The 21,241-nt window shown below is 37.3% G+C and overlaps 1 protein-coding gene across 1 annotated transcript in view; it reads left to right on the top strand.

Annotated features, from left to right (window-relative positions):
• Positions 1-21,241, top strand: part of GPC6 (glypican 6) — a 1,190,656-nt gene that overhangs the window by 168,850 nt on the left and 1,000,565 nt on the right. The window lies entirely within an intron of this gene.

Below are 21,241 nucleotides of genomic sequence, written 5' to 3' on the forward strand. Positions count from 1 at the left end.
CAAAGCACCAGGGGTGACCAGTGGGAGGGAAAGGAGACCTTTACCGAGGGCTCAGCTCTGTGTTTCTACTGCTGGTGAATGTCTATCACATTATGACTTTCTCCTTTTCTGTAATGGAACTTACAGAGACAATGAAAAGGTAATGGGACCTCAATATAGTGTACTCTAGAGACCCAGCTGAAGTGGTGAAGTAGCTTCTAAGACTCAACAACACATCAAATGGATCAAGTTTGCTGCCTTTAGGTGTGTTCCAGGCAGGAGTGGAAAGAGACTGAGAATGTTCAACAAGTAGCTCCAAGAACTTTAAAGGCATTTAGTTTCCATTTCTGGGGTGTCTGCTAAGTTACATACATTAGTCAATGTTTTAAAGCCATATTTTTAAATCCTTTTTTTTCCCAGAAGATTGATCTTTATTATCTTTTAATGATATGTGTCCAAAATATGTTTGGTAAAAATAGCCTTTGTCAACTTGCATGTATAGTTTTTTTTTTTTTTCTTTTTGTTTAATTACTGTCATTTAAAAAAAAAAATCTTGGGGACATTGGTGTCTTAGTTCTTTGTTTCCTTATAAGCGCATTTACCTTCACAGCCACTCAGGTCACTGCTATTTTTATATAAACTCTGTGGAAAGTCACCAGTATATCACAATTCTCTTGATCTCCTCCTTGAGATCTTTTTGTGGCTACTTAAATAAAAACTATGTGTCTTTTATTATGGGGAAGAATCTGCTTTATCATGGGTAGTGTGCCTGGTAATCAAGGAAGAACTGTTACCAACTTTACTATGTGCTGTATCACCAAGTTTGTTATAATGATATAGAAAAAAGGGAGTTCATCATGGAGCAGTGCTAAAATACCAGAAATTATAATAATAATATACTGCCATTTAAATTAGGAGCAGTGTAAATTTAGAGCCATAGGGAATATGAAATGTTATTCGGAAAAAGATTATCCTCTCCTACAAGTCTAATAACTATCTTCTAAGCCATAACTTTAGTATAAATTTAACTTGTCCTTTTTCAGCGACATAGTAGAGAGATTTTAAATGATACAATTACAACCAGTGTCACTCTCCATAACTGATGTCTACCTGGATCAGATTGATTGTGAGTCTTGATGACAAATGCCAGCTACTTTTGGTCACTGGAGAAAGGCCATATTTCTCAAGCATGCTTTGGCTTTCAGTAAAATAAATCTACGACTTGGTTGTACACTAATGGAAAGACCTTTCAGGAGTAAGTGTTACTTGGTACAGTGCAGGTTTTTAATTTGATCCTTTTCAGATACTAAGATAAATACATAAGCATATGCATTTGTTTTGTTAAAGAGAAAACATTTAAGCATAATTCAACTTGCACTTCTTGCCATGGCTCTTTCTGAGTTTCAACTTTTCTAATGATTCTGCCGCCCCTCAGGGTGGGTTTTCATTTCTTGGGGTTCTTTTTCTTAGCTTTTAGGATTTAGTGGCCTGTACTAAGGGGCACTTATCTTGCTGCAAGATAGCATGTTTCATTGGCTACATTCACTCTGGCAGATGAGTTACGGCAGATTCTTTAATATATATATTTTGCTTTTTTCCTATAGATGGACCCTCATAGTGTTTTGACAGTTAGAAAGGATGGGGGGTTATTGAATGTCTAGTTTCTCAGCTGCTGAGCTGTATTTTTTGAGCTATATATCAGCAAAATTACCCAGCTCTCTTACAGAAGGTGTTTTGTTGCCAGATGGTACTCTGTAGGAAACAACTTCTTAGTTTTCTTAAATCAGGATTTATAGTAAAATAGAGTAACACTTAGATATAGGAGGCTTAGGTGTCTCTGGAAATCTTGGAGTCTCAAATATCCTTTTCTCTCTGTCTTCGTTGTATCCTATTCAATTAAGCTGATAAAATGTCTACACTGCTATTCAATAACCGAAGGGCATATTCTTAGCAATTTTCATTGTACTACCTGCTTTGTGACCAGATTGAAAGGTTCAGCTCCAATTGCAACATTAGCCTGGCAACTACGGCCAATCATTACCAATGATTTTTGGCCCCCCTAATTGTTTTTTACTTTATTGAGCTTATTCAGAAACAATGAAACTCCATCCTGCCTTTTCTTAAAAGATATTTGCACAAAGTGCAGTTGCTGTTTCTTCTATAAACTCATCAGCATTGCCTTAAGGAGGCCCCTTAACTATCGATTTTCTACTCTAGCTAATAGATCTCCTAATTTGCAGAAATACCCCAATGCAAGGTTTTAACAATTGGAAAATTATGAAAGGAAGTCCCAAATGACCCTTAGCTTCTACACATACTGATGGTTCAGCATCATACTTCCTGCTGGAAGTTGGGGAACCAGATGGCCAGGGAGAGAATATAAAACACAAAATTAAATATATAGGCAATGTTTCCTTTTTTCCCCAAGTTTTGCATTTGTTTCAAAGGAATGTCTTCTCACTTGGATTGAAAATGGCACTTTTCCACTAACCATAGTGAAATATTTTTTACATGAAGTATTATAGTAGTTATTTTAAACCCACATCCACAACACAGGGAAGACACCAGTCAAGTTTCACTAAACCCTTTGGGAAGATATGTGTGATTAGCTATTACATTCTTCCATGCCTTAAAATCTAAACCCATGTATTTTAAGCAAATATTGACTGTTTTTCATGATATCAAAATTGTCTTGGGCTGTAGTTTTCATACAGAAGATTCTTGGAGTTTAGAACATACCTTTCTATGCTGCCTAATCATTTATTGCTAATTAAATTTGAGATATATATATATACATAGAGAGAGAGAGAGAGAGAGAGAGAGAGAGACGGAGTCTCTCACTATCATCCAGGCTGGAGTGCAATGGCATGATCTTGGCTCACTGCAACCTCCACCTCCAGGGTTCAAGCGATTCTCCTGCTTCAGTCTCCTAAGTAGTTGGGATTACAGGCGCCTGCCTCCACACCTGGCTAATTTTTTGTATTTTTAGTAAAGATGTGATTTCACCAGGTTGGCCAGGGTGGTCTAGAACTCCTGGTCTCATGACTGTGATCTGCCCACCTCGGCCGCAGAAAGTGGTGGGATTACAGGCGTGAGCCACCATTCCCGGCCAAATTTGCTATAATTTTGTGACCCATTTGAGAACATTAGCATTGCCAGCGTACCAAGTATTTTAGTAATACAACGTGCAGTTTTGACATCTTTTAAAATGCTAGTTTGCTTGTGATTAAATCCCAAGCTTGAAGATATATGTTGCATATGTTAGAAATGCACCAATAAGGACTTAGACCTGTTCTCTCTCTCTCTTTTTTTTTTGTTTTGTCTCATCCCCAGATTCCCTCAATTTTCCATCTAGAATTTGTCATATTCTTTTTTGCTTAATGATCTTCAGCATGTTCCATTGTCCCTAGAGAACGGCATTCAAGACCCCATGATACACTCCTGCCACTGGAAACACTTTCTCTCCATCCCTGCCCACTCTATCTTAAGAGTTGTGGTTCATAGAAACCCAACATTAATTTTTTTTCTTATTCCTTCCTCACTTTTTATATAGCAAGGCTCAGCACAGTGTGTTATGTATAGCAGAGACTCAGTAAACTTCAGTGAAACTTAAAAAAAAAAAGAGTTGTCTCTCTTTACATTTTCATTTTAGTAATCTCTGATATTAAACTCACATTTATGCTCTTTAGTCAGGTTCTCCTGAATGGAACCCCTTCCCCTAACTTTTCCAAACATCGCAATTGCTCCTGCAAGGATCCTTTCAAATGTTACTAACTCTATAAAGTTTTATTTCTACCTGTGATTTTATTTCACCAGAAAATATCATTTTCTTTCTTGTATCCTGATAGCATTTTATATATGTAACTGTCATGGAGCTCATGGAATTGGATCATCAGCATGCATTTACTTGCACGCCTTCCACATTGGACCATGAGTTCCTATAGAAAGGGGACCAGCCTTATTCTTAGGTTTCTTTTATCTGGCTTAGAACCCCACACATATTATAGTAAGTATTCAATAAATGCTGATGGAAGGAACTGGAACCTTGGTGATTATGTGGTTATTGCCTTTATTGTTTTATAAGTGAATAGAAACAGCGTTGCTCTAAGAATTCATTTGGTGATTACCTCAATGTCATCATCAGCCCCTGATAGTTCCTCTCTTACGCTATTGGTTTCCTGTTTTCTATTCAAATGTAATACAAACTTAAAAGTTAATGAAACATATTTTCAAGTTGGTGAGGCTGATAGGTCCAGAATTATTTCCTCCATTTTACAGATATAGGATAAAAGGCTCAAGTGATGCAAACCAAGTTATAGGTAGAAAAGCAAGTACTTGAGTGAAGACCTGCTCTACTCTAACCCTTCAGAGTCATTTAGTAATCACTGGAAGTTCCACTGTGACTCTGGTCTTGATTCTCCATGGGCATTAGGCAATTTTATTTATTTATTTATTTTAGAAGGCACATATATTCAGTGTCATGATCAGACTAATACATTTAAAAATCAACAGCAAGGGTACAAAAAATCTACATTAAAACCCTTTGTTAGAATGTTCTACACTTTTCCAAAGAACACAAACTTAACACTTTCCACAGTACAGAAACAGAAGCAAAGTATTGGCCTCCACTATCACAGGGGCACAGCTTATCCCTCCAAAGTCTCCTCCCTTTATGGGTCCAAAATGTGAAGACTGACTGTTGCAATTGCCAAAATCATCACAGGTTACACCACTTCCAAAGTTGATTCCATCGTTACCAAATCCATAATAGCTATGCTCACTACTACCATATCCACCTCCACTATGGCTGCCACCAAAGTCACCACAATTACTAATGTTTCTTCCATGGTCAAAGTTGTCATTCCCACCAGAACCACTTGCACAACCACCACTAAAGTTTCCAGAACCACTTTGACCTCTTTGGCTGGATGAAGCACCAGCCATCTCTTGCTTTGACAGGGTTTTCCCAACTTCACAGTTGTGGCCATTCACGGGACGGTATTTCTGAATGACAATCTTATCCACAGAATCATGGCCATCAAAAGTTACAGAAGCAAAGCCCCTTTTCTTGCCACTGTCTTGGTCAATCATTATTTCAATCACATCAATTTTCCCATACTATTCAAAATCATTTCTTAGGTGGCATTCTTCAGTGTTTTCTTTGATGCCACCAACAACAAATATATTCTTCACAGTTAAATGGGCACCTGCTCATTGAGAACCTTAATAGCTCCCTTTGGTCCCACAACTCTTCCATTCATTCTGTGCCAACTTCCATGCCACCTTCTTCACAGTAGCATAGGTGACAAACCAAAATCCCTTGAGTGTTTGGATCTCTGATTACCAGGTAGTCTGGGAGCTATTCCCCATTGCTCCTGAATGTCTCATTGGTTGTTTCAAAGCTCAGTCCTCTAATGAAGAGCTTCTGCAGCTGTTCAGACTTTTTAGGCGAGTCCGACCTAGACATGATGGCAGGGGGAAGGGAGACTTCAACAATGTGGGCAGAAGCCATTAGGGAATTTTAGATGTCTTACCGGAAAAGTATAACTTTTAATTATTTTCCAAGCTAAAGGAAGAGTCATGTGTTAATCTATCCCTGATGGAAAATAAATGCCTTTGGGAACTTGTCCTGTATGGTTTGGGAGAAGAAGCTTAGCCTTTATACCTACTTTACATCCTGGAGAGGAAATTGAGGTAGAGGTGAACCTGACCTACTGGTATCAGCATTTGCTCCCATCCCGAACTAAACACAGTGGTAAAGGTCATCTGAAGTTGTTAGTTTTTATTTATTTTTTAGTAATAAAACGTGTTTATTGTAGAACTGTTAGGGAACTTAAGAATATTTAAAGAATTAGGCCGGACGCAGTGGCTCAAGCCTGTAATCCCAGCACTTTGGGAGGCCGAGGCGGGCGGATCACGAGGTCAGGAGATCGAGACCATCTTGGCTAACACGGTGAAACCCCGTTTCTACTAAAAATACAAAAAATTAGCCGGGCGTGTTGGCGGGCACCTGTAGTCCCAGCTACTCAGGAGGCTGAGGCAGGAGAATGGCGTGAACCCGGGAGGCGGAGCTTGCAGTGAGCTGAGATCGCACCACTGCACTGCCACCTGGGGGACATAGCGAGACGGTGCGAGACTCCGTCTCAAAAAAAAAAAAAAAAAAAGAATATTTAAAGAATTAAAAAATGTTAATTATCCATAGATAGGAATTCACTATTAACGTTTTAATAATAACCTTTAATAATAGCTGGGCGTGGTAGCTCACACCTGTAATCCCAGCAATTTCGGAGGCCGAGGCAGGCAGATCATGAGGTCAGGAGTTTGAGACCAGCCTGGCCGATACGGTGAAACCCCGTATTTACTAAAAATACAAAAATTAACCAGGCGTGGTGGCGTGTGCCAGTAATCCCAGCTACTCGGGAGGCTGAGGCAGGAGAATCACTTGAACCCAGGAGGCGGAGGTTGCAGTGAGCTGAGATCATGCCACTGCACTCGAGCCTGGGCAACAGAGCAAGACTCCGTCTCAAAATAATAATAATAATAATAATAATAATAATAGAACTATATAAGCTCTGGAACTAGGCTGCCAGGCTTTAAATCTTGGTTCTGTGATTGACTAGTTTAAGGACAATGGGAAAGTTACCTCATTTTTCTGGGTCTAAGTTTACCCATTTATACAATGGAAATAATAAGATCGCTTATATCAGAATGTTCTTGTGATGATTAAGTGATTTTATAACATAGAGCACTTACAATAGTGCCTGATCACATCATATGTACTCCCTTAATTTAACTATTATTATTATTCCATCTCCAGTCTTTTTATTTTTATGCATATGCAAATTTCACAACCTACCCTTATTATACAACTTTTTATCCTACATTTTCCATTTAAAGGTATAACAAAGCATACTTTACATACTAAATATTCTTTAGAATATGAATTTAATTATATTAAGCTATCATTTGTAATTATCCTTCATTTGTTTCCAATCTTTAACTATTGTAAACTATACTTTGATAAACATTTATACTTATATTTGGATGATGTGCTTGGGATAGATCCCCAGAGGAATTACTGGATCAAATTATATAATTATTTTAAGGATTTTGAGTTATTTATATTTAAAAATATCCTTATCGAGGTATAATTCACATCCTGTACAGTTCATACATTTGAAGTGGACATTTCAGTCCATCATTTTCCATTTCCATCAGCAATGTACAAAGGTTCCAATTTATCCACATCCTTGTCAACACTTGTTATTTTCTTCCTTTTTTTTTGGTATAGCCATCTAATAAGTAGAGTGCATCTCATGTGATTTTTATTTAGATTTCTCTAATGATTAATACTGTTCAACATTTTCTCAAGTGCTGAGTCACCATTTGGATATCTTTCTTGAAGAAATATCTGTTCATGTCTTTTGCCCATTTTGAAATTCGGTTGTTTGCTTTTAAGGAATTATTCGTAAATATTTGCCATGGAAGACATTTTAATTGCCTTACATTTTGTACTTGTCATCTCTTTTGCTAGTGGAATTAAAGTTCATTAGGGTTTTTTCTTCATAAAATCAGCACCCTTTATGTGCCAGGTACTGTGCTGGGTTATAGGACACAAAGTATGTACGGCTTTCCAGGTGACCACAGCCTAGAGTTGTCTGGTTTGTTCCCATTGTTGACTAGATAACCATGTTCTTTTCTCCCTCCTCTTTTTTTTTTTTTTTCTCTGCTCAAAAGCTATTTTTTTTCCTAAAAAGTCCTACTCAACTTGGAAGCATGTCCTTTGCCAAGCATAATTATATGGTATTTTATGACCCTGTACAGAGTGTGAAATGTGTATTCTTAGCACAAACTGGCAGCATTCCTAACCCTGTAAGATGCTGCTAAGGTATCCGAAAGGGATTATATGAAACTAAGCGTTTTTAATACTTTGGAACCAGTGTTGATTCTGCCAATAGTAAATTTCTTCTGAGTTTCCTTCTGGTTTGCTCTGTGCCAGCCCCCATTTCAGCACTTTCAAACTGCATTGAGGCAGTAGCTTTTCAGTACACCTTCAATTAGTCCCAAAACACACTGGAGCATGGAGTGATAATGAAATAGTATAACCAGAGAGAAAGATAGCATATTAATAGAACCACCCACAAGAAAGACCAAGTCCACTGAAGCAAAAACGTATGTTCTTTTTACGTTTAAAAATCTCATCACAGTCTCTACCATTAAGCTTTCCTTGCAGAGTTTTCAAACTAAGGAGTCACATTTCGATCTGGTCTGGGATGGAGTGCTCTCTGGGGAGACAAGTCTGCTCAGAATGAGTAATGGTGAGTTGAGAAGTGGTGCTTTGTTTCATATTCTACAAATTCCACTGGTCTTTTCAGAAATCAACTATGCAACACTTTCATTTTCTTTCTTACTGTCTTCTGGCTGTAGCAAGGGACGAGTGTTGAGGACATGAGTAGTCTGCTTTAGCTTGTGAATCTGCACCCCTTACCCTGAGCTAGAGCAATAGCCAGGTGAGTGCAGGGTTTGTCTCAAGTATGACATTATATTAGGGTATGGCATGTGTGGAATAATCATTAATTAATGGCAGCTAGCATGTACTGAACACTTGCTATAATTTAAACCAGGTCCTATGCCAAATACTTGACATGAATTATCTCATTTAATGTTCCCATCACCCTCAAGAGGCAGAGAGTTACTATCTGCATTCTAAAGCCTTGTCTAATGTTTCTAAGATCACAAGATGATGAGGTGATAGAATTGGGATTAAAAATTGAGCCTGTCTGAGGGCAAAGCCTGTGTACTTGACTACATATTAGACAATTGCCTTCAGAGAGTGCTTTTGTCGATTCAGTCCCACTGGCTATTAATGGTATTCCATGATACCAATCTTCTTTTAGTGTTTCACAAATAATCGTCTCAGGCCAGAAAGAGAAACTGAAGAAACCTTTCTTCAATGGTTACCGTGATCAGTTCCCTCTCCCCACCTCTCTCTCTCTCTCTCTTACACACACACAAACACACACACATGCACACAAGCGAGGAATTTCTCTCACATTCACCATGGTCTCTCTTTCTTTCTCTTTTCATGTGTATGATCTTAAATACCCAGGGGTAGTATCCTTGATGGTGCATGTTCTGAATGGAAAACCTGAAAGTGCCAGAAACTGGGAGTGAGCCCTTAGAAGGGCTTGTGCCGCTTTTCTTCATATGCCTATTGCAATTTGTAATCTTACTCTTTGTGTTCACTTGTTTTAACACTGTCCTTCTTTGTCCTGTACTGTAATCTACGTGAATGCAGAAACCATGCCTGATTTGTTTCCCCTATGACCCACTACCTTACGCAGTGCCTAGCATATGGCAAGTACTTCATAAATCCACCTTGAGTGAAGGAAATCAATAAATGAATGTGTGTGTTCTCTCTGAGAGGGTACAACACAGGAATTCACATCCAGGCTTAAAATCATTATTAATATTTCCTACGCATACACGAGATACTGAAGTGGACAGAAAATTTCAGGTGACAAGATCAGAAAAGAAATGTGAGTGTGACTCATGGGTCTGTCTTTTCATGCTGTTGAACATATTTACACAGGAAGAATGAATTTCTTCCCTCAGTAAGTCCAGAGACTGTGCAACCACGTGGAATAGGTTCTTAGGTGTGCCAGTGCCCCTCAAGGCAGTGGTGTTTGATGGGCTTTGTACACATGGCCTCCTGCCGACACCTTCCGAGCTTCCCAGATCAGTGCTGCCTTAATGCCTTTGTCCAAAAATGTATGGATCTCTGTCTTTTGCGGAGGACTGCATGTGTGTTCTACAAGCTTCTTTTAGCTCAGAAGGGATAAATGTGTTGCTAGAACTTAGGGAGTTTCAGGTGACTTGAATACTGATCAAAAGTAGGCAAGATACAATGATAGTCTTATGTATATAAAACTCAGTAAATTGAAATAATCACATAAAGCTATCTCCCATGAAAGCATATTCTAATTGAACATTTCAGGACTGGCTGAGAAGGTGTTGACCTGCAGGTCTAAAAGTGGTTGAAGGGGAGATGCAGCTAGCCATTTGAGGGCTTGGTGCCACTGCAATCTCTTAGAGATTTGTTTTTCTAAGCTCACCTCTTCCAACCTGAACTGTGAATTCTTTCTTCCCTTCCTTTTTACCTTCTTTCTTTCCTTTTCCTTCCTTTCCCTTTCTTCTCTTTTCTCTTTCTTTCTTTCTTCTACCATTCAACACATTTTCTTCAGTGCCAACAAAACTTGGTGCTAGGCCACTGGTCAAAAAAAAAAAAAAAATACAGAGTCCCTGTTCTCATAGGACTTAGAATCCACTGGGGATACCAAGTATGAAATAAATCATCATAGAAATAATTGCAGATTACCAGATATTAGGAAGGGTAGTGGCAGGGACGGGGTGGGGAGATGTGGGGATGGTTAATGGATACAAAAATTAGAAAGAATGAATTATACCAGGTATTTGATAGAACAAGGTGACTATAGTCAAAATAATTAAATTGTACATTTTAAAATAACTAAAAGAGTATAATTGAATTGTTTGTAACACAAAGGAATAACGCTTGAGGGGCTGGATACCTCATTTTCCGTGGTAGGATTATGCATTTTATGTCTGTATCAAAATATCTCACGTACCCCATAAAGATGTATACCTACTATGTACCCAGAAAAATTAAAAGTTAAAAACTAAAGAAAGAAATAATTGCAAAATGTAATAATGTCTTTGATGGGAAAATAAAAACTTCAGTGAAATACTCTAAGAGGGGTTTGATGCAGAGCTGGGGGATGTGGGGAAGTAGAGATAGGGAAGTCGAGGAGGGAGGGATGGGTTACAGTTTGTCAAGGACAGAATTACATGAGAGGGTGGGAGCAGGACACACCTGTCAGGGCCTCTAGAACAGGAAGAGGTTGGTTTATGGCAGAAATTGAAAGAACGCTCTCATGCACAGCTCACTTTCCCCTTGCTTTTTGTCTGCATAGCATTCTTTACGTAGCATAATATAAGTGGAAATCATATATCGCCTTCATGGTCTTCTCCCACCAGAAATCAGGCATTATGAAGGCAGAAGGGCAGAGGTATTTGTCGTGTATGTGTGTGTGTGTCTGTATGTGTGTGTGTGTGTGTGTGTGTGTGTGTGTTTGACTTTTGTATTTTTGCTGCCGTATTCCTAGTACCTGGAATAGCACTTGGCAGACAAATGTATGCAAAGTTATTCAAATCCAGTGGGACAAGACCACAGTGAGGACAGTCAACAAGAGAGGGCAGGGAATGAGGGCTGTCAGGGAGGGTGGAATCCAGGTCACTGGGGTCACTGTACGCATGTTCTGGATTTATATTTTATCCAAAGTATAATAGAAAACACTGCATTAAACCAGACATGTCATATAGTTACCACCTTTTCTTTTTCTAAAAGAGAATTATTGCAATTTATTTCCTTATTATGTCAAGTTAGGCTAGGTTGCGCAAAAAAAAAAAAAAAAGTGATATTGTTTCAAACACTACCATCTACTCTCCAACACAGTGTAATTAGAAACCAGGGAGGACGCGGTTAGAAGGGTATTACCAACGCGGTAAAGAGCTGCGGAGAAATCAGCTTCTGAGTGGTATTTTTGTCTCTTCTTCATGAATGGATTTTTTTTTTTTTTTTAAATGAGAGGCATCCAATTTCAAGCTTTTGGAAAGCATTGGCTAGTTTATTTTTTGTGTGTATATTAAATGATCATATATAGTTATTTATTTGTATACCTGCCCTTTGGTTAATATCCATTAACAAGGAGCACTAGTCAGATAGAGTAGGCTTTTTCCTTATTTTGCACATGAATAAATTAAGAATAAGGTTGTGGAAAGGAAAATAACATCTGAGTGTCTACCAAGTATCTGACGTTTTATTCATTTGTCTCATTTAATCCTCATGAAACGCTTTGAGAAAGGTGAGCATTATCTCCCTTAATTGGACAAGAGAGTGAATCCCAAATTGGTTATCTAACTGGTCCAGTGTCATAGGACAAGTAAAAAGAAGAGTCAGGACGAGAGGCCAGGTGTTTCTAATGCTTAAAATCCATGATTTTTGCTTCTAGGGGATTTTTTAACAACTTGTGGGAACGGCAGTGCTAATAAGGAATGCAAGTATGTATGGAACCTCGGTCTTCTGACTCCTGAACCATTACTGCTTTTTTTCCACTATGAGATAATACATCAGTTACTGCTTCTAATTAATTCTCCAAGTGCTGAGCCAACTTCATAAGCGCTAGGGCAATGCAAGAGAGAGAGCACTCAGACAAAACTCAGTGTTCGTAGCATGCCAGTCCCAGATGTATAATAGTGCGGCCTTTCACCTTCTTATTCTTAACAAATGATTTTCTAATCTGTAAAAGCAGGCCCCTGGATGAGATGCTCTCTGGGGTCCCTTTTATCTCTAGTATTCAATGAAATGTAAAGTTAGTTGCATTTGATGCATGAAATATATTCAGTTTGGGAAACAGCTGAGGAAATTGCCATAGCCAGGCCTGTCTGAATTTAGGGTTTGTGTCCTTAGCGCTACACTGTACTGACAGTAGCCGTATGTGCCTTGACTTCTATCTGGAAAGCTCCCCAAATCTAGCAGGTTTGATTGTATACTAGTCAACTAACAGCCTTAAAAGATTTGTGAGATGAGCCCTTCCCTCTTGGTCTATTCCACTGGACCCTTTTTGGAGGTCAGTGCTTCACATAATTCATGCTCTACGAGAAGTCATTCTCAGCTTGCTTATTGGACTCATTTTCCAATGTAATATAAATAGATAACTCGATAACTTCCTGTTTTTGTGCCTCCTCAGACATTTGGATAAGACTTTGGAAATTGTCTACTAACGAGTATACATATCTTGAAAAATCATTGCTTTGAGATAATTTAAAAAAAAAAATTATGTGGATACTAATATTTTTAATTAGGAAAAGTACACATTTATAAATCTAATTCTCTAACCACTTAAAAGTTGATTGAAACCTAGGCACATTCTCAATGTCAATAAAAATAAGGATTTAATAAAAGAGACCTGTTAAATCCTTCAACTCCTTAAAATAGATCAGATATACATAGAATATTTCAATGATCTCATATCTTACTGTTATACTGAGACTTAAACCATTACAAAGATATTGACACTTTGGGCCTTCAAAACAATAATATTCTCTCAAGCCAAGATTTTAGGTTCTGATTTAGCAAGTTGATTATTGGTCTGAAAACAAGACCTGGTTTCACTCCAGGGTGATTCAATTTCAAGTCCACACTGGTTGGTCTGGCTCTTCTTTTAGTAAAAGTTCAAGAGCGGTTTTGTGAGGCTTCCTGAAGCTACTCCTTTTCTTGTGCCTTCACTTCCTTACTCCCTTATCCGTTAGGTTTTGACCACGGATACCTTAGATAGTTATTCATTTCATTATACCTTATTAATACCTCATCAGAATTAGTGGACTCATATAGAGATGTCCTCTCCTAAGATGGCATAGTCAATGCTCTTTTGTAGATATTTGGTTAAATTTGTAGATATTTGGTTAAACTACCATATTGCAATCCACCACTAAACACTGTTTCTGTCTGATTATTTCATGTGATCATCTCTGATGACCACTTTCTGGTTTATAATACAGTTCTTGGTTTTCTAGTCCAGCTTGGCTCGCTCATGCCTCAGATAATGTTTTTAAAGGCAGTTGGAGCCTTCTTTGTCAGTTTAATCAAGCTAATTGTTTTTTTTCTCTCTCTCTCCAGAGTTTGTCCTTTTATATGAGTTACATATTTAGTTAATTCAACATGAGCTTTGTGGTTGAAAATAAATACACATTTAAAAATTCATTTTATTAGATAGACCTTTGTCTTAATATAACTTTCTTATTGGAAATTTTGATTTATAATAGAATAAAGATGCTTTTTGTCTTCATGGAATCATCTTGATATTATGAAGTTGGCATATTTTTTGAGGAGGATGCTGTTTTCCTGGGAGACAGCTCAGATTTCTCTTATGAGCTAAGAGACAAAATTGTTTCCTGTTACCTCAAATGACTGAACTTTGTGGTGATAAAAGATCTCTATTTAGGCTTCTGTGCCTGTTTACCACAATTAAACTTTATTTTCATTTTTGAATATTAACCTCAAGAGACTAAAAAAACAAAACAACTATAACGAAGACTGGAGTTCTGGGATTTGATATATTTTGGGGAACAATTAGGAGGGTTTGAGAGGGAAAAGCAAACAAACAAAACTATAGCCATCAAGAACCTATAATTAAGAAAAACTGAAGGCGTGGAGTGTGGACCAGGTTACAATAAATTCTGAACTAGGCTTTTATTCATGACAGTGGTTGCCATCAGAAAAGTGTTAAGTCTTTACATTTTTCTATGACCTCACACTGCCACAGGAATGTTATTCCAGTTAATTTTGTAAAATTAAATTATATTAGAATATACTCATTTAAAATATAAACAAGCATCTCAGGACTTTTTGTATAGAAAGACAAATTCTTGGTAGATTGCTTGATTGATTAGCTTCCTTAATTACATTTTAAAATCACTCTTATTTTCTGCTGTATGTATTTGTCACCACTACAACGATTAAACATATTCAGGAAAAATTTTGGGATTCCCCGAAATCTTTTGTCAAATTATCTTTCTTACGGAGGTAATAAAATTCCTATTCCCTATAAAACTTTATGATAACAGAATTAAGTTCAACATTTATTAGATTGGTAGATTCCATCAATCTGATATTTATTTATTTAATTAATTAGATTAACAACAATAACAGTTATGACAGTCTGGTTTTCTTTAAAAGAAATACTATCACATAGAAGATTTAAAGCTCATTCTGGTTAATCACTTCATTAATCAAATACTTGAAGATGAGAGTAGCAAGGCAAAGATTAAACATGGGAATTTCTTTAATGAAATATGAAAATTAATGAATATTGAGAAAAGCTATTCTATTTAAATTTCAGTGTGGGTATGATTATTCTTTATTAATCAGTTGGGTTTATTTTCATTTAGGAATTCCTAGGGAAACTGGTTTGTAAAGAAGCAAATATACAAGAAGAAAAGGTAGCCAGAGATGCTATCATTCTTATGATGTCCTGTCCCACCCCCTCCAACTTGTTCTCATCTTGGGCTCTGTCCACACATGTTCTTTTTTGACCAAATCCACTGTGTGGATCTATCTCCTGGCACATACACTTTAATTACTGGAGCTGAGATACCGTGTTGAGGCACCATCAGAGTGCACACAAGGTATGGGATTCAAAAATGGACCAGGTTCAGCTGTGTTCTGGCAGCTGTACTGAAGAATTTACAGAACGAGAATTAATGTCTAGCTCACTGCGGTATTAGAGAAATCCTTTCGCCACTGGAGCTGTCAGTTCTCTCATCTTTATAATGAAATGTTTGAAGTGGTAAAAAGTCATTTCTAGGTGGAATGTTCTTAGTTTCTAATGTAATGCTTTTATCATCTTGTCCGTGCACACTGGGTTGCATTTCCTTGAATGGAACTGAGAGTGCCAATTTGGTTCTATGCTTGAATCTTATCACTGAAAGTTTCTTTAACCTCAATATGATCCTTTTTTTCTTTTCTTCAAGGATAAGTAAACTGATGTTTGTCAGACTTAAAGGAGACAATGACCAGGGTAAAATGAAACAAAACAAAACAATAAAACAGAGATATGTTATATAAGTTATCTACTGGTGTGTAATAAACTACCTCCAAATGTGGTGCCTTTTGAAACATCACACATTTATTTCCTTCAATACTGCTGGATGGGTGGGGTGGATCCTCTATTGGCTTTGCCTGGGCCCCTTCATGCAGCTGCATTCAGCCACAGGGCCAATTAGACTGGAAAGTCCTAGAGGCCTCACTCCCATGTCTGGTAGTTGGTGTTGGCTGTTCAGATGAGGCTAAGGCTTTATTGCCTGCAGTGTTAGCACAGAAGGTGAAGACGTAAGCCACAAGGCTTCTTGAAGCTTAGATTCCAGAATTTGCATAGTGTCATTTCTACATTCTATTCATTAAAGCCAGTCAAAGGACAGCCCAAATTCAATGTTTGGTGAAATAGACTCTACCTCTTGGTGAAAAGAGTGATGAAGAATTTGTGGCCATGCTTAATGTATCACACACAAGCTATCATTTCTTCCTGCAAAACTCATGCCACACGATCAGTTAAAACACTTTTCAAGCAAAATTGTTGTGCAGCCTTAGAATCCTTTTAAATACAGTGCTCCAGGCAGCCACCACAAATCAGTCAGAACTGCCACAAGAAATGAAATGTTTCTGCCATCTGGACTCTGCAGTGAGTTGTTGGTAGAGCCTGGATGGAAAATTCAGAATTTCTGGCTCTCAACCCAGCATCTTTTCTGTCCCCATTAGTCTGCCTCCTCACTTCTAGTCAGTTCATTAACATGTATTAGGTTATATTAGAAAAGTAATTTACTTCTATAAGTAAAGTTTCTAAAAATGTGCATCCTTTTTGAACAATAACATCATGTGTGTGTTTTTTAGTAGATTATAACATAAACCCCTGAATAACAAACTCACAGAAGTGAGATATGAATTAAGAAATATCAATTTGTATGCCATTTTATTCAGTGCTAAACTTGCATCAGTCTAAGTGATCACATTTGGATGAAAATGGGGTACTATTGTCTTGATGTATCTCTTGATGTGATTCAATGGGAAGTATACAACTCCCATGTACCATTCTTGCCAAATCTACTCATTAAGGAACCATCAGACAAGTACGGAACATGAGCTATTTCACATAACAGCTAACCTGAAATATTTAAAAAGTGTCAGTTTCATGAAAGACAAGACAAAAGTGAAGGATGGTTCTAGATTAAAGAAAACTAAAGTGACATAGCAACAAAATGTATTTTTGATTTTATATTGGATTTTGATTTTTAAAAAGAAAACTTCAGTGGGATAATTGGGTACTCTAGATTGTATCAATGTTAAGTTTGCATCAATGTTAAGTTGTATATTATTGTATCAATGTTAAGTTTCTTTATGTGATTAATAGTTTGGCTGTTATACAGGAGAATGTCCTTATTTTTAGAGAAAAATTATGATATGTTTACAAGGAAAAGTCAAGATATTTGTAACTTATTTTCAAATAATCAGCAAAAGTGAAGTAATGTGTAGGTATACATATGTATATTTTTTATTTAGAGAGAAGTAGAGAGAAAAAGCAAATATGGCAAAAATATTAATTGACAAATCTAGGTGGTGGGTCACATCTTCCTTGTACTTTTAACTTTTTTGAAGGTTAGAAAATTTTTAAATTGCAAAGTTGGGTAAAAAAACACCAACACATTGTATTTTATGGCTGAGACCATGCCTGACTTTGAGTTATTATGATAAAGTATCCAATGTCAAATATCTGATTAAATTCTAAGGGATTCAATTGCAAAATGCTGCATTTCTAAAAAGTCACATTTTCTTTACTTACAGACTTACACAAGGAGAAAAATCTCAAGTACAGGCAGTTGTTTGAATATGGTAATTGATAGAAAAGTTGACCAAGTAGAAAACTGTAATGTGTCATAATAAAAGATGTTGAGATATGCCTGTATGTTATGTGGCATTATGGTTCACAGAGTTATATATTATGCTGGAAGCCTTGGATGACAAGGGTTCCATCTCATTCTGCTCAGATTCTGTGGATGACTTTGAGCAAATCATTTTAATTTGTGCAAAATGTGGTCCTTTTAAAATGGAGAAGCTAATTCTGGTTTATATCATATGGCTGTGTAAAGATTAATTTCCTAACTGCAAAGGGTGGTAAATAACTTTTCCCATCTAAATATTCAGTCTTGGAAACACATGGAGGATTGTTGTGTTGAGGAGCTCAGATAATGCTCACTATTTCTGTGCCTTTATAGAGATTTTTCTTACGGGATTATGTGCAGGGTTTTATCCTTTTTTCATAAGCTACAATACTAAGAGAAATCTACCAGTTTTAAAAAAATCTATTTTCCCTCAAGACTCTTAATTTCATTCTGGAAATAAGATTGGGTTTGGGACAGGAGGCCTTGGTAGAAAAATGTACTCCTAACAATGTCATCTATAAAAAATTGTGCTAACTCTCACCTCTAGAAGAGTGAGTTGAGAGCATGTGAAATAACTCAATAGCCATTTCAAACTGTGTTTAATCATTTATAAAAATACAGATCTTTATAGAGAAGGCTGAGTCTTCTGTGGACTAGAGTAGAAGAGGTGAGACATGATCTGGGTGTAACAGGGATGGGTACAGCACTGGGTAGATGAAGGAGACATGAGAAAAAGAAGTCCCATGTGGGTGTTCATTAGGTGCATAGACTTATGCAGGAGCAAGACTTGTGTGCTGACACTAAGGAGATGTAATTGGAGTCCTGTCTGACTGTTGAAGCAAACTGAGCAATATTATTGGATAGGTGCAATGAAAGCAGTGCAAAACTGATTTGAGTTAATGTCTGGTGAGCAACAGGGAGGAACCAGTGGTGGCTGAATAGGAAATTGACAGTAGCATGATTAAATTGGAAACTAAGTAATGCCTGACAAAATTATGCAGGCAAAGACCAGCACAGAACTTTCCCTTAGGAATCTTGGATAGAATGAGTACTCAGGTCTGAAAAACTGGCTCTGGCAAAGCACTGCTAGGGAGTGTAAGAGAGGGAGTAAGTTATTATGAAGGTAGTAAGTAAGGAGGGCTGTGGTTGATTAGTGATGTCTGCCTAGTGCAGGGATGGGGCCATATAATCCTGATGTCACATACAGTATTTGCCATTCCCGAATGAGAGGAAAGAAGTAAACCAAAAATCCCAGCCTATGCAATGAAAAAAATAATTGAAAACTAGTTTGGGAGAAAGTTGATGATGGAGTTTTACTTATACTTCAATTTGAGGACAGTACAGTAAGTACATTTGGGAACACTGTCACTTATAATTGAAGTGAGCTTACTAGTTAGGTCATCAGACTGGAGGGAAGTAAAACTTCTATAAAGGTCAAATGAATAAACAAATTTGCTTTATCAAGCTGCTTATTTATATATTCATGTGTTTTCTTATGATGAGTCAGTCCCATGCACCCTAGTGTAATCTAGGTGCCATTTAGGGTATATAGTTGTCATACATTACTGCCAGCCAGCTGGCAGCTGCATTGCCCTACTCGTTAGTGATTAAGATGGACTAAAGTATATAACATTCTTATTTAATCCACAGTGATTTTTAAGTAACTATAAACAAGTGTTCTTGAAACTTGAAGCAGAAAGAAAATAGTACTTACTTTTGATATGTCACACTTGCAACTTGTGCCTGGAATTGAGTTCGTCTTCCATCTTTAGCTAACGTGGTCTGTGGCCAGAGCCACACTTCCTCACTCTTGGATTTGATTCTCATAACTGAAAAAGGGAAGGTGTTGCCTCAACGAGGGATGGCAAGTGTGTACTGCCTCTCTTTCCTCTTGTATCTATGATAAATGAAGAACTCTTCCCCTCTTAGCACTTGACACCAATTGCCGTGTGGCCTGCAACCTTTCATTGTTCATACTTTAGCCAATCTCAAAAGAAGAGAGCAATGTTAACAAGAATAGCTATGGCTAACATTTGTTGAGCTTTTTCTGTGTGTCAAGCTTTATGCTAAGCACTTTATGTGTGATACTTTAAGCTTTATGTAATTGTAAACGTTTTCAATTAAGGGGCGGGAATAATCAAAGGAGGACAGATTTTCAGGTTCAAACTGTGAGATGGTGCATTGAAATTAATTGAAATAAATTAAGGAAATGGCCAGAAGTATAAAGAAAACAAAATAAGAGTCATTTGTTCATTTCCAAGACCTAGCCTATACCTAGTTTGGTAGAACATTACCAATTACTTTTTGATTGGGTAAATTAAGGGTGAAGAAACTTGCTGTATTAGGTTCTTCCCCTAGAGACTGGCCTACATCCAAAGCTGGCTTCTGTTTCTTGATATTCAAGCTGGGTTGAAAGATTAATCCAAGATTGAGTACAGCTCAGGGATTCAACCTATTTCAGTACTATTGGATTTCATATCTGCTGACTTGTTAATCATTTTATTCTATAGTTATTCACTTGCTTCTGTCAAATAGGAATCTTTTAATTCCTAAAACAAGGCCCAATTGATTATTCGTAGATTGTATTTTTTCCAATACAAAACCTTTAGCTACAAACCATACTTCTTTCAACTGTTAAATAAAAAGATGTTTCAGAAAGCACTATCAGTATTCGTCATTATTTAACAATAAAGTTTAATTAGGCCTTGAGTATACATCAAGTTGAAAGGCAGCTGGTAAAGCTATGATCACTTAGTGGCATGATCACGGGTACTAATAGGGACATTATGCCTGCATTAGGACTATACTCTGCCTGAAAGAATATAGGTCAGTTATTTAAATAATTTACACAGAGTTTGTCCCTTTAATACCTTGCAAAGAGTCAGGCGGAGATAGTATTAGTGAGTTCTGGCAGACGGGATACAAATTTATTATGACATGTCTATTTTCTTTTTAGTTTCTAAGACTACTATATAATAAATGGGCCTCCACAGCATATTAAATTAATGGACTTTATTTTTCATGTGAAAGAAGAAGAAAAATCTTATGAAGTGTTACCCTAGAATTCCAGGATAGTCTTTGAGTTTCTGGCTCATAATGTAGCTTCTGAGAAGCAATTATAACTTTCATCTTAAACTTCTTTCAATGACAAGTCTCGCTAGAGGGACTGTCACTGGAGTCTTTCTTTAGAGAATGTCTTTTCTTCTCAGGGGAATGATACTCAGCAGCATTCAAAATAGTTCTAGGCAATATTCAGCTATGGAAATTTTATCCAGCCCCGACTTGCAATTATTGCATCCATATATGTCAATGACATTCTCTTCCATTCAGCCTTCCCCTACTTCTTGTGTTTCCCACATTACATAAACACAAATACATTTTGCTATTATCCATCTCATGACTGTTGATACCCAGATGTAGAGAGATTACATTTGTAGTTAAGATTTCTCCTCGAAGGCTGGCCGAGTCCAAAACTGCCTTCCCGTTTCTTGATAGTCAAGCTGAAGCACAGAGATTAATCCATCTGCTAATATGGCCCTACTTGTGTTGGAGTCTTCATCAACAGACACCATACCTGCTGTGTCTGTTCATGACCTGCTTGCCTCATCGTAGCCCACACTGTCAAGCCAATGTGCCACACAGTGTAGTCACAAGGATTGCTGTGACAGTGTCTGTTCACCTCCATTTATTC

This window comes from Hylobates moloch, unplaced genomic scaffold (genome assembly GCF_009828535.3).
Source record: "Hylobates moloch isolate HMO894 unplaced genomic scaffold, HMol_V3 SCAFFOLD_4, whole genome shotgun sequence".
In the NCBI taxonomy this organism is placed as follows: Eukaryota; Metazoa; Chordata; class Mammalia; order Primates; family Hylobatidae; genus Hylobates; species Hylobates moloch.